This window comes from Papaver somniferum, chromosome 1 (genome assembly GCF_003573695.1).
Source record: "Papaver somniferum cultivar HN1 chromosome 1, ASM357369v1, whole genome shotgun sequence".
Classification (NCBI taxonomy): Eukaryota; Viridiplantae; Streptophyta; class Magnoliopsida; order Ranunculales; family Papaveraceae; genus Papaver; species Papaver somniferum.
This window is the reverse complement of record NC_039358.1, coordinates 20,014,495-20,030,445: the sequence shown is the minus strand read 5'-3', so window position 1 is coordinate 20,030,445 and position 15,951 is coordinate 20,014,495.

Genomic DNA, 15,951 nt, shown 5'->3' with positions numbered 1-15,951 from the left:
TAATGCTTGAGAATTTACATCTAAATAATTTGAAGATTTCTGTATGTTGAATGAAATTGACATAGAGCATCTCATACCCCATGTACATACTGAAAAAACGGGAGTCTAACAACCTCACCCAATATTTCGCTTAGCAATCTGTATGGACTAACTCCAATATACTTTCAAGTGAATCAACTAGACAGTCAGACTCAATCTTAATAAAAAGTATATCAAAGAGTTACATCTCAATCTTTTAATTCAATCTGCAATCAAACAAATAATAATTTGCGAACCTGATTGAATATAAGAGAGAAAACTTGAATGGTACCAAAGACCAATGTTCAGGGATCAATAAATTTCAATCAACAACCAAAGGTTGGATTTACCAATTGATTGATTCAACGCACAACCTATGATATTTCAATTATATAACAAAATATAATGCGGAAAAGAAATAACACAAACACCAGAAGTTTTGTTAACAAGGAAACCGCAAATGTAGAAAAACCCCGGGACCTAGTCCAGATTTGAACACCACACTGTATTAAGCCGCTACAGACACTAGCCTACTACAAAGCTAACTTCGGTCTGGAATATAGTTGAACCCTAATCAATCTCACACCGATTCAAGGTAAAGTCGTGCTCCTTACGTCTCTGATCCCAACAGGATACTACGCACTTGATTCCCTTAGCTGATCTCATCCACAACTAAGAGTTGCTAAGACCCAAAGTCGAAGACTTGATAAGCAAATCTGTATCACACAGAAAAGTCTATTGAATAGATTAATCTGTCTCCCACAGACATACCTACGAGTTTTTGTTCCTTCTTTTGATAAATCAAGGTGAACATGAACCAATTGATAACCCAGACTTATATTCCCGAAGAACAACCTATTATTATCAATCACCTCACAATAATCTTAATCGATTAACGAAACAAGATATTGTGGAATCACAAACGATGAGACGAAGGTTTTTGTGACTACTTTTCTATCTTGCCCATCGAAGATATAAAATCTCAAGCCAATCTTACGATTGTACTCAATCACGATAGAAACAACAAGATCAAATCACGCAACTACAGAGAAAATAGTTGGGTCTGGCTTCACAATCCCAATGAAGTCTTTAAGTCGTTAACCTACAGGGTTTCGTGAAAAACCTAAGGTTAAAGGAGAATCGACTCTAGCTTATACAACTAGTATCACACAGGAGGTGTGGGGATTAGGTTTCCCAGTTGCTAGAGTTCTCCTTTATATAGATTTCAAATCAGGGTTTGCAATCTAGGTTACCTTGGTAACAAAGCATTCGATATTCATCGTTAGATGAAAACCTGATTAGATTCAAGTTAATATCTTTCAACCGTTAGATCGAACTTAGATTGTTATACACAAATGAAATGTAACTTCATTTAGGTTTGAGTAACAGTACCTAAACGTGCACACTTAGTTGGTTCAGGAATAGTTAACCAATGGTTAGCCATATTAGCACTTTCATATCAACCTTATTCATCTTTACCATAACTAGTTCAAATGACTCAAATGAACTAGTTAGAGAGTTGTTTAATTGCTTAGATATTATAGAAGTATACAAGACACAATCGAAACAAAATCGGTTTTGATTCACTCGAATCAATTCATGAACCTTATATCCACGGTTTGCAAAGATTGCATTCCTTATTATATAAATATTTTAGTTCATGAACAAACCGATTTTAGAAAGTAACCTACTTAAGTATGCAAATGGGTACGCGTACTTAAGTAATCGGATTGAGTTTTTTTCACTTTCAAACTCCAGCAGAAATTCACGGACGTGTACGCATACTTACCCGGATTTCCAACAACCGCCAGTACGCGTACGGGTACGCATACTTTGGTTCCCGATTTTGGACTTTTACACAAATGTGAGAACACACTATGTTTATATCCGAACATGGTTACTTGTTCTAAACTCTTATTTCAATCATTGAAACTTTCTTATAGGATGTTAAGTTGTTATTCACAAACTATTTTCATCAATGCGATTTTCAAGTTTTTGAAATAATCAACATGATTTTCGTCACGAGTAAAGATGAACTTGGCTAAAGCTAAAGCTTACCTACACATATTTCGAGAAATAGATAAGCGAGATAAACTTGGTTCGATATAGCAAATGTGTATAATTGAAGTCTATATAACACTACGACTTTTGTCTCAAATAGGAGATAAGTAGATAGACTTTTGAGTGATAGATAAGTTCAAGTCTCCACATACCTTTTGTTGATCAAGTTCCATAAGTTCCCTTGAGTAGTTCTTCGTCTTCAATCGATGAAATCTGTGGAGTCTAAAGCTCAACTACACTTACTATCCTAATCCAAGACTTAGCTATAAGTAGACTAAAAATCAAGACTTATAGTTTTGGCAACTAAACTTGACAAACAAGCTTGAGATAGAAACGCTTGCGAGTTCGACCGAGAAATGCTCTAACACATACTCAAAATGATCTTGCAGAAGCTACCATCAAAAGATTATAGATTATAGCTAGCGCATTGGTTATGCGTTCTAACCTGCATATTACTGTCTTAGGGTATGGTATATTGTATGCAACATTATTTATTCGCTTTACTGCTAGCCATCCATTTTATGCGTACCAGTTGGTAACTATATATGAGCCTGATATTTTACATTTATGCATATTTGGTTGTGCCGTATCACGCCCCCACAACGTACTAAGCTGGGTCCACAAAGACGAGTAAGTATTTACATTGGATATGAATCCCCAATAATTATCCTTTGACAGGCGATCTCTTTAACGCTAGAGTTGTGTGTTGTCACTTTGATAGACAACTTTCCCGTCATTAGAGAGAGGTACGAAATAGGATTCATAAGGGAACGACATGAATTATCGTGGTGCTCCCACGTTGTCTCATTTTGATCCCCGCACTCCACAATGTGAAACTGAAGTGAAAAGAATTATCAATCTTTAGAATGTGGCAGATTCAATGCCTGATGCATTTATTGATATCGCTAATGTGACGAGATCACATATACCAGCTGCAAACGTGCCTACAAGGTTGGAAATTCCTGACAAGGGAAAAGTTACTGTAGATATAAGTGTCAAGGATACACTTGGTGGAAGTGTAGCTGAGGTTGTGGCCACCAAAAGGAAGAAGGGGAGACCACTTGGTTTGATCGATACTCATCCAAGAAATAAAAGGGAGAGTAAGGCACAAACCAATCCATATATCATCAATATAGATAATCCATCTCATGAGATTGAATATGATTACAGTTATGCTCATGAATCATTCCTGGGGGATGCCCCGACGCTTGAATTGATTCTTGAGAACAGGTAAATCTCTATGGATTGTGAAAGTGCACGTGTGTTGATGGCAAGATACTCCACACATATTGATGATATATTTGCATATATTGTTGCTCGAGAGATCATGCATCACGATGATATCAAACCATGCTCTACTGCAGAATGCCAAAAGAGAGCATAACAGCCTCAATGGAGAAATGCAATCCGGGCTGAACTAGATTCACTGGCAAAAAGACAGGTATTCGGTGCAGTAATGCTAACCCCACTAGGTCTAAAGCATGTAGGACATAAATGGGTATTTGTCAGAAAGCATAATTTAAAGAATCGCCTTGTGGCACAAGGTATCTCACAACGTCCTGGTATTGATTATGAAGAAACATACTCTTCTGTAATGGACGTTATAACTGAAAACGCAGGGGTACTAAGTACACCACCAACTTTTTCGTTCGGCAACCTATATGGACAAAACCGAATACAATTTCAAGTATACCAACTAAATGATCCTTGATAATATGTAAGGGTGCGCACGGTACGGTTCGGCTCGGTTCTTGCCGAGACCGAGTACCTGTACCTCCTTAACCTCAGTTCCTAGTTTTTGGACCGGTACCTGTACCCTGTACCATGTACCTCGGTTCCGGTACTATTCGGGACCAGTACGGTACCAGGTACTGTTCCGGTACTAGTCTCGGTTCCAGAAAACTTTTTTAGTTCCTCAGTCATGGCCAAGCAAATACAGTAAGTCGAACATTCCCTCACCTTTCTTCCTAGAGACTTTTCTCCCCACATTCAAACCAAACTGTGATGAAAATGAGATTTATACGCACACGCATTACTGACTTGTTCTTGTAGATGGGGAAAAACGATTTGCTGGTTTTTAAGGAATTGAGGAGACGACCGTACGGAGGAGACTCCTCGAACCGAGCGAAATGTTAAACCTCACACAGATGCACCGCTGCAAAGGGGGTGCTTTAGATTCGAGAGATCAATCTGTAGTACTCTGGCCTAAATCAAGACAATGACCGTTCTAGAGTAAATTCGGTCACAAGAGAGGATGGGTTGATCTGTAGGAGGAAAGCTGAGAAATGTGTGGAATCAGTGGTAATCAAAGATTGTGGGTGTGTGAATTCCGAATACGATAAGCTCTGAGTGATTGAAATTGCTCAATTGAGAGTAGTTGCTCAATTGATGAGTTGATGATCTCGTGTTGTCGATGAGACGTGAGATTGATGATACTGATGATGATTCAATCATGATTCAAAGACTTATTTATATTGCTGGAATTTTAGACACCATGATCCCATGAAGTGTGACAGTTGATGGAATCAAGGAGTGGGGAAGTGGAGATCGTGTTTGAAACCAGTTGCTCAACGTGTGGAGACTTGGTCGATTTTCCACCCACTACCTCGTGAATTTCTTCAACTGATTGCACGACTTTCTCACATTCCATCGTGTGTTTGAACACACGTGCCGTAGACCGCCAGACCAAAACCCTAAGTGATATCCCCCCAAGTGACACGATTAACGTCTCGTGGTTTGTTAGTCAATTAATGACTTCGTGGTTTGATGGGACGATGAGTCCATGTGGTCGTTGAGTTGAACATGATGTTCTGAAACTCGTGAATTGAACATGTCATGAGACCGAGGTATAGTTCTTACGATGAAGTGAGCAAGTATTGCTCATTCGGTGAATCGTTGAATATTTATTGTTGAACCAATATTCCTTGGTTTGAACAAATATTTATCATCTGAGCAAGTGTTTCTCATGTGATGAATTGTTGAATATTTGATCGTCTGAGCATGTGTTGCTCGTCTGATGGATTATTGGCAGCGTACCAAAAATATTAATTAGAATACTGGTCGTTGAACCGAGCATAATTAATAAAATTAATGACCATGAGGTCGTCGTAAAATTATTAAGGTTAGAATATGGAATGATGATCCTTGGATTCAGAAACCCTAATTTTGATCAATTGATGATCAATTCATGGTTCATCAGAATTTCAACCATGGGACGAAGGAGGGAGAGACTACATGGGACCGTGGATCAACCATGTAGTGTCCATATGCTCACGTGAGCAAATACGAAGAATTCCTGAAGAGTTGACGATTTGTTGGTGAAAGAATGATTAAATGTTGGTTTAATCATTTATTCGAAAATGCTCGTCTGAGCCTTAGGTGAGAAAACCTAACTAATTATGACGAGGAGAGGGACCGACCATGGAGTCATGAAACCGGCACTGGGTTGTCCCGTGACCGCCTGACGATCACTTCATGAAAATTCAAAGTGTTTGGGAGAGTTTTGTACCTAATACGAGCAATTGTGCAAATTAGGTCAAAACTGCGAAAATTGATGGGACCGGCTTCCGTGAGCCAAAGAGCCAATCTTGGCCGGTCAAGATAGCGTGCTCGTGTCTCCAAGGCGTCCGCGTCTCATTCCTGAGAATTTTGATATTTTCTGGCGTGCAATTGAGCATCTATTCGAGAAAATATGCCAAAATTAGGGTTTCGACGAAACTGAGGAAAACACCATGAGATGATGGAAAATAATTATAAAATAAGGAATGAGGAGGCGTGGGACCGTCGTGGTCAAGGAATGGTCATCCGGTCGTGACCACGGTCCCGTGGTGCCTTTTCCTTAATTTTATAATAGTTTGATGATTTTATGAAAATTCATGAGTTTTGAGAAATTTGATGAATTTTGGGAGTTTCCATGAATTGAAGGAGTTTTCATGAGTTCAAGGAAGCAAAAAATATTAAAATAATAAAAACAAGGGTTTGTGGGACCGTGGAAGGTATGGCCGGTCGGCTAGGGCCCGGTCCCACGAGTTTCCCTAATTTTATAATATTTTGATGATTTTATGAAAAATTCATGAATTTTGAGAAATTTGATGAATTTAGGGAGTTTCCATGAATTGAAGGAGTTTTCATGAGTTCAAGGAAGCAAAAAATATTAAAATAATAAAAACAAGGGCGTGTGGGACCGTGGAAGGCATGGCCGGCCGGCTAAGGCCCGGTCCCATGAGTTTTCCTAATTTTTTAATATTTTTAGGTATTTTGATGATTTGAGGGAATTTTTCCTAATTTGAGACAAATACCATGAAATCAAGGAATTTGATGAATTCAAGGAAAACTAATAATAAAGTAATAAAACAAAGGGGCGTGTGGGACCGGCTAGGTGATAGATACATTTTTATGTCTAATTTGTCTCGATTCTATATATTGATAGTTCTCATTTTTGTACTTATTATGGTATTTTATGTGTGTGTAGGTATTTTTGGCCAATAAATATTTTTGGAAAAATCGGCTCGAAAAGTTGTCCAAAAGCGTCCGGAGGACACTTGTTATTCGGACTCTCAGCATGGATAAGGGGCACCCTCAGGACACCCCAAGACAGATGCTAAAGGCACCCCTACTCTGGATAGGGGGCGCCTCTTCTTCTTCGCAATTCGAATCGTAATTCGGCGGGAAAAACGGCAGCAGTCGTGAAGGTTTGGAATTGGATTTCGCAAGGGATTCGACCAGATTCGATTGCAGATATTTGTTGGGCTGGACTTTCTGGATCACAACAGGGCTGGTAGATTTATTGGACTCAACCAATTGAGGCTGGATAAGCCGTGAGAAGAAAATAGAGGAGGAAGAAGTTTTCGAGGTCTGTTGAGATTATATTTGGAAGTTACGGGTGATTTGAGGGAAGATAACCCTTCCTGAGATTCGTATCAATATAGTAGAGGAACTGGAACGACATGTACAGCTCAGAAACGCGTAGAGAAGAGTTTGGAAAGTGGAGAGGTCCGAGACTTTATGCCGAAGAAAAGAGAGAATTAAATCGAGTATTAGGGTTCCTGTTGGATATAAAAAGGTTGCTTCAAGTCACAGAGGGGACGAACAGTTTGGGGTAGTTTAAAGAACCAGAGGAGACAAAAATCACGAGTTGCAGGAAAGCTGTTCTGCTGGTGCTGCTGAAGAACACGAAGAACATCAACCCACGCCCAACTGTCGCAGAACACAGTCGTTGTTTTACAGCGCTTCACATCTATCGTTACTGTAGCAGTCTTATTCCTTCTGTTTCTCTTGTAACAGTCGATCTGCAACACATATAAACGTTGCGATTGAACTGTTTTACTCCCTTTGAGTCTCTTCACCTTTGAAAACACCTTTTGAGCAATGGAAAAATATTTTGAACCTGTTTTTGATATGAGGAGCTAAACCCCATTGTTGAGGCGATAGAGGAAGCTATTTTTCCAATAAAGAGTGGTATTTTCTATTTATCTTATTTATTACAATTATTCATATGATTATTTGCCTTGTTTGAGAATTGTTTTAATGATTTTTATTCAACAATTGTGATTTCCATTGATGGTATATGCTTGGACTTAGGTTTTTGATATCCCATGCTTTTGATTTACACTTGTTATTTTAAAAATCTACTTGTTGCAACATCTTAGAATCAAATTAAACGAAAAAATTGAATAAATATAAATATTGGATTTAAATCACTTTTAATATTGATAACAACATCATCTTTGTTTGAGTTTTCTATTTTTGTTTTAGAATTTAAGTCTATATTTTATCCTTCGCAAGTCTGAGAATCGAACCACTTTTATCACTTCTATAAAATACATCAATTTTTGGCGCCGCTGCCGGGGATTTGCTTTTAGGGTTTTTAGACTTCGTTTTCTTTTCTTTTATTTATTTTATTTTTTAGGTTGTTATTATTTTTGTTCTTTTTTACGTTTTTGGGTATTTATCTTTTGTCTACAGGTTTTGGATCATAAAGCGAATTGAGCCAAGGAGTTTGGTGATTTCGTAAAGACTGGAACTTAAAGCATAAAGACTTGGAGCGAAAGCTTAAAGAGAAAAGAACGGAGAAGAAGACAATTTCTTCTTAGATATTTTTTATTTTTTTTTATTTTTTTTTCATGGTATCTCAATCACTCTAATTCACCCTAGCATTGGTAACAACTTGAATCGTGAGCCCCACCTAATCACTTAGAGTAACATAGTTTAAAAAAAAAATAAAAATAGAAGTGAAAAGGACTCAACGAGATATGGTGAAACTATCATGTTATTTCTAACACCTGAGCTCTATGCTTTTATGAATAGACTCTTCTAGATGTTGCCATCTAATCAGATTGGTTCCTCAACTCCTACAACCAAAATGCTTCCATCCACTTAGGTTGGTTAGTGTTATCCTTAATATGCATAAATTTCTAGGCTCTGGAGTTTATCTTGTAACCCATTCTTAGCTACGTCTAATGCGATCATAAACTGTCAAAATGGTGTGATGAATTTATCCTTTGGTAATATGACTATCGAAATGAACATTTTTAATGTCAGTAAGCTACCTTATGAGCTAGATGACACATGTGTTGAAGAGGTGAATATGATAGAATCCTTAGTTCAGGAGTCATTACCAAACATTTTGTCTGAAGACCCATTAGAGAGTTTTCTATCCCATTTTGGTTTAGATTTTGACGATGATAGTACCATTGAACAAGTGAATGCTCTATTAGATTCTACCCATGTGTTAGACACTGATAGATGGAAAGCTAGGTTCGAACCATTACCAGCTTCTGAGACTACCTCAGTTCCTTCCTTAAAAGAGCCCCCTAAGTTGGACCTCAAACCACTACCAGATAACCTGAAGTATGTGTTCTTAGGCCCATCTGAGACTTTACCTGTGATTATTGTTGCCGACTTGGATAGTGATCAGGAAAGTAGGCTAGTAAAAGTACTTCAAGATAATAAGGAAGCTTTAGGGTGGTCTATAGCAGACATTAAGGGTATTAGTCCTACTGTTTGTATGCATCAGATTCATTTAGAGGAAGACTCCAAACCGTCTAGGGAGATGCAACGTCGACTGAACCCTAACATGAAAGAAGTAGTTCGAAAAGAGGTGCTTAAGTTGTTAGATGCGGGTATTATCTACCCAATTTCAGACAGTAAGTGGGTCAGCCCCGTTCAGGTTGTTCCCAAGAAATCAGGTATCATTGTAGTCCAGAATGAGGATAATGAGTTAATCCCAACCCGAGTGACCACGGGATGGCGTGTCTGTATCGACTATAGGAAATTGAACAAGGTCACAAGGAAGGATCACTTTCCCCTTCCTTTTATCGACCAAATACTAGAGAGATTAGCTGGATATAGTTTCTATTGCTTTTTAGATGGCTTTTCCGGATATAATCAGATCGTTATTGCCCCAGAAGACCAAGAGAAAACCACTTTTACCTGTCCCTTTGGTACATTCGCGTATAGACGCATGCCTTTCGGGCTGTGTGATGCCCCTGCGACTTTTCAGCATTGTATGATGAGCATATTTTCTGATATGGTAGAACGGTTTTTAGGGGTCTTTATGGATGATTTTTTAGTGTTTGGTTCATCTTTTGATGAGTGCTTGCATCATTTGACATTAGTGTTGACTAGGTGTAAGGAAAAGAATTTAGTGCTTAATTGGGAAAATGCCATTTCATGGTTAAATCAGGAATTGTTTTAGGGCACATCATTTCTTCGAGGCTGACTGATGCCTTATGGGCTTACCGTACCGCGTTTAAGACACCCATTGGAATGTCACCCTATCGTTTAGTATTTGGCAAGGCATGTCACTTTCCTGTTGAGTTAGAGCATAGAGCCTATTGGGCTATTAAGCAGTTAAACTGTTCACTTGACAAGGCAGGAGCTCACAGGAAGCTCCAGCTCAATGAGTTGGACAAGATTCGTAGAGATGCATACGATAGTGTTGAGGAGTATAAGAACAAAATGAAACTTGTGCATGATAAGCATATTTTACGGAAGTCATTTTCTCCAGGTCAAAAAGTTCTTATGTATGACACTCGTTTGCATCTATTCCCCGGGAAACGGTGCTCTCGGTGGACTGGTCCTTGTGTGGTCCGTACTGTTTTTCCTCATGGCGCTATTGAGATTGAAACATCAGATGGTACTAGTTCTTCAAAGGTTAACGGTCAGAGATTGAAGACATTTTTAGAGCCTTTTCCTACAGGTGATGTTGAGGAGGTCCCTCTGGAGGACCCTATTTACCCTTGATTGACCATCGAGGCGATTTGTATGTTGTATAATATTTTTGTCAGTTTTTGGTTTCACTTCACCTAGGTACTATCTTTCCGAACTTTCTCTTTACTATTTCCTCATGTTACTTATATTTTTGGTACTGTTCTTTCATTCGAAACATTGAGGACAATGTTAGATTTAAGTTTGGGGGTGGGGTAGAAACTTTTTGTTTTAAATAAACTCCAGAGCCTAGAAATTTATGCATATTAAGGATAGCACTAACCAACCTAAGTGGATGGAAGCATTTTGGTTGTAGGAGTTGAGGAACCAATCTGATTAGATGGAAACATCTAGAAGAGTCTATTCATAAAAGCACAGAGCTCAGGTGTTAGAAATAACATGATAGTTTCACCATATCTCGTTGAGTCCTTTTCACTTCTATTTTTATTTTGTTTTTAAACTATGTTACTCTAAGTGATTAGGTGGGGCTCACGATTCAAGTTGTTACCAATGCTAGGGTGAATTAGAGTGATTGAGATACCATAAAAAAAAAGAGATGAAAAAAAAAAAATTGAGCCCAGACCATTTGACCAAAAGGAATAAATTCAATAAATTCGACCACTGGTACCCTTGTATATGCCAGTTGTGTTGACCTAGAGTTAGGTTATCGACCACTGGTTCCCTTGTATATGCCAATGTGATGATATTAGTCAGACTAGTATCTCAATCCATTAGGATAGGTTCATTTTTGCGGAGGCCTTCAGACAGATATGGGAAACGCCGTTCACTTAGTAAACATCAAAACCATCTACGTTTTTCTATATCCATCTCTTAATCTATCCATGTGATTGGTTTGACTCCGAATATTGATGTCCATGGTGCAACTATCTGAGTAGAGCTCTGTCACTTTATATGAATTTTCGTATGCTTGAGTGAAAACTCGTGTACAACAATTGGAATTTCGCATCAGGGTACTTCCTCTTATAGTCAATAAGTATGCCAACCAAGGAGATTCTTCAGTGCTTTCCAAGGTTCTGCGTAGATAGTTAGGGTCTGGAGTATAAAGGTTTTGTGGGTATACCTCTGGTAAGCCCTCCCGAGACTACAAATCGGCCACTAGGGACACTTAGGGGTTTAAAGGCTTATTGCATAGCTAAATGCAATCGACGATGCCTGCGACAGTGAGTTAGGATTTTATTTTCTATTTCAGTTTTACTCGAGGACTAACAAATAATAAGTTTGGGGGTATTTGATAGATACATTTTTGTGTCTAATTTGTCTCGATTCTATATATTGATAGTTCTCATTTTTGTACTTATTATGGTATTTTATGTGTGTGTAGGTATTTTTGGCCAATAAATATTTTTGGAAAAATCGGCTCGAAAAGTTGTCTAAAAGCGCCCGGAGGAAACTTGTTATTAGGACTCTCAGCATGGATAAGGGATACCCCCAGGACACCCCCAGGACACCCCAAGGCAGCCGCTAAAGGCACCCCTACTCTGGATAGGGGGCGCCTCTTCTTCTTCACAATTCGAATCGGAATTCGGCGGGAAAAACGGCAGCATTCGTGAAGGTTTGGAATTGGATTTCGCAAGGGATTCGACCAGATTCGATTGCAGATATTTGTTGGGCTGGACTTTATGGATCACAACAGGGCTGGTAGATTGATTGGACTCAACCAATTGAGGCTGGATAAGCCGCGAGAAGAAAACAGAGGAGGAATAATTTTTCGGGGTCTGTTGAGATTATATTTGGCAGTTACGGGTGATTTGAGGGAAGATAACCCTTCCTGAGATTCGTATCAATCTAATAGAGGAACTGGAATGACCTGTACAACTCAGAAACGCGTAGAGAAGAGTTTGGAAAGTGGAGAAGTCCGAGACTTTCTGCCGAAGAAAAGAGAGAATTAAATCGAGTATTAGGGTTCCTGTTGGCTATAAAAAGGTTGCTTCAAGTCACAGAGGGGACGAACAGTTTGGGGTAGTTTAGAGAACCAGAGGAGACAAAAATCACGAGTTGCAGGAAAGCTGTTCTGCTGGTGCTGCTGAAGAACACGAAGAACATCAACCCACGCCCAACTGTCGCAGAACACTGTCGTTGTTCTACAGCGCTTCGCTTCTATCGTTACTGTAGCAGTCTTATTCCTTCTGTTTCTCTTGTAACAGTCGATCTGCAACACATATAAACGTTGCGATTGAACTGTTTTACTCCCTTTGAGTCTCTTCACCTTTGAAAACACCTTTTGAGCAATGGAAAAATATTTTGAACCTGTTTGTGATATGAGGAGCTAAATCCCATTGTTGAGGCGATAGAGGAAGCTATTTTTCCAATAAAGAGTGGTATTTTCTATTTATTACAATTATTCATATGATTATTTGCCTTGTTTGAGAATTGTTTTAATGATTTTTATTCAACAATTGTGATTTCCATTGATGGTATATGCTTGGACTTAGGCTTTTGATATCCCATGCTTTTGATTTACACTTGTTATTTTAAAAATCTACTTGTTGCAACATCTTAGAATCAAATTAAACGAAAAAATTGAATAAATATAAATATTGGATTTAAATCACTTTGAACTTGGAAAATAGTGGAATCTTAGCCTCAGTGTTCTTTTAATATTGATAACAACATCATCTTTGTTTAAGTTTTCTATTTTTGTTTTAGAATTTAAGTCTATATTTTATCCTTCGCAAGTCTGAGAATCGAACCACTTTTATCACTATCTATAAAATACATCACTAGGGCATGGTCGGACGGCCAAGGCCCGGTCCCATAAGTTTTCATAATTTATTTTATTTTATTATTATTTGATGATTTGTGCAAAAATACCATGAAATCAAGGAGTTTTTTCATGAAATTAGAGAAATAATAATAATAATAATAAAATAATAAGGAAACGTGGGGTGTAGGGCCGGTTGGACCAAGATATGGCCGGTTGGCCAATGGTCAAGCCCCACACTCCTTTTCTTAATTTTATATTATTTTTTTTACTGATTTATGGAAGTGCCATGGAACCGAGGAGTTTCCTCGAGACGAAGGAGATTTGATAAAATGAGAGAATTTTCATCGAATCATGGAAAATAATAAAAATGCATTAAAAATATAAAACTGGCGTGGGATTGACCACGACACGGTCGGTCGGTCGTGTGTCCGTGCTCCCAGCACCCTGGTCAATATTTTTAATTATTTATTATTTTCTTCTCTATTTTGCATAGGTTCATCGTTTCGTTGTATTTTTGAAATACTCGTTCGTGCGGTGACTGTTAGTGTATCATCGTTGAATACACCTTCACCATTTGAATCGTGGCTTACTTAGAGGTAGCTCGGACGCCCGGTTGTTGATTATTTATTACTAATTGTGGAATTCAGTGGAGAATAATTCACAAAACTGAGTAATAAGATGTTTATTATTAATTTATAGGATCAGCTGAGGATTCGACTACGAATTCATAATAATAAAGTGAGCATTACCATTCCATGGGATCGTAGATTCGACCATAGAATCAGAGTAATTAAGATTTATCTATTACCATCTATGAGACCAGTTGTGGATTCGATCATGAAATCGGAGTAATGAGATAATATAGTTATTGCTATTCTATGAGATCAAGTCGTGGATTCGATCATAGAATCAAAACAATTTTTATTGCCATTCCATGGGACCAGTCGTGGATTCGTCCATGGAATAGGATTAATTGTAATTAGGAATAATTAACTTTGTGGCTCTATACTAGCAGAGCAAGCTGTCTAGGAGCATTAATTATCCCGATATGAGCTTGCCGGTAAGTCATATCCTTTATATAGTCAGGGTAAACTTGTTGTTTGTTCCTGAAGACGTTATCGCTCTATGCTAGCAGAGCAAGCTGTCTAGGAGCCGTCCATCTCGTGATGCTATATAGAAATAATCACTGAAAGTATCCAGTATTCATGAGATATGCCGTTGTCCAGTCGTGAGACTGCATATCTACATGTACTCTGAGAGAAAGTACTCTCCGTTGAGAATTCAATGAGAGACCCGTGTCTCGATACTCACGTCTGATTGTTGAATCAGAGCTTCGTATAATTATGAGTTTACGATTTTAGCCTTTGTCGAAAATCCACCATCTACATTAAGTCCCCTGCTTACTGAGGAACGCTGTGTTCCTTAGTCAGCATTAAATGGTGATTTTCCGGCCATAAATAATGATACCAGTAATTGAACTTAGTCGTAAGTTGAGACGTCACCGGATTTAGAGGGCATGAGCAAACCACGAATTGATGAAGGCTTCAATGTCATTATTGAAGCGTCGTTTGATGAGCATAAATTGGTGTTGAGCCGCTGGTTTAGACGACGAGTCCGTGGTCGGTTAGGATTCGCGGGTCGGGCCCAATAAGGAAATCCTTAGAAAATTAGGTTTTGGAAATAAAATTGATATAAATGGAATTAATCCTTTTCTTTTTTTTTTATTTTCCCACAACCGACCAGTGCTTCATCACCTCTCCACCACCTATACGCTAGCAGCAGGAGGAAGAAAACAATTTCGTCGGCGCTCCACCGTCCGTCGCCGTCCGATCACCGACCGGCCAGATTCCGGCCGACGCCGACCAGGTAAGCGCCGGTTTTTTTTTTTCTTTCAGATGTTATTATCTTCATGAGTTTTTCATGTTTTGATCATGATGAAGTTATATACATGTGTGTATATTAGTGTGAGTTTTATAAAAAATCCTCGTTTTTGAAAACGTATGTTCGTTCGATCGTTAGTTTTGTAAACTAACTATAATCCCTGATTTAGGAGAGATATTTTTTTTTAGTCTATGAACCTAGGTTCAGTGATAAAACTTAGTTTATGAGCTTTCATGTGTACCAAGGTTTTATCATAAAAGAAGTGAATTTTCATGAAATCGGAGTACTCCTTCGTTTTAAAGACAAATAACGATGACACGAAGGAAAATATGTATGATGAACTTGTGTCCAGTGATAAAATTTTGCTTATGAGATTTCATGTAAATACAAAACTTTATCATATGTATGAGATGTGAGCTTTCACAATATTTTTTGAAATAAACCTTCGTTTTAAAGACAAATAACGACGATACGAAGGAAAATAAAGTTTTTTTTTATATATATATATGCAGCCGTGACATATATTGTGTAAAATGTGATGGTATATTTTATTTGCATGAATTTGTTTCATTAGATAAAATTCCTGAGAATTTATGTAAGCAATGTTGCATTAATTGCTGTTTTTTTGAAAAATCAGAAACGTGGGCTTTGACGATCCTTCGAAGATAGACGATATATTTATGATGAAATATTTTATTGTTATGAACTTCATAGGTCAGTTGTGTTAATTTTCACATTATGAAAATTGTGTCCGTGATTTCATGAAAAATCAGTTTCGGAAATTAAATAAAGTTTCGTTCGTTTTTGCAGTTTTCGAAGAGACGAACGATTTTGAGGTGTTAACTCTAGCATTACTATCACTATTGTTAGTGGAAGTATAAAAGGTAAGAGTTAAGAGTTACCATTTTTGCTTGTATTTCTTTGATTTATATCTGGACGGCATACTGAAGTAGAATGTAGTGTGAACCTTTCCAGCTACTTAGCAAAGATGTCCAATTCCCAAGCTGACGACGCCCCGAGGGAAGAGATGTGCGTTGATGTTGGTATTTCCAGAGATG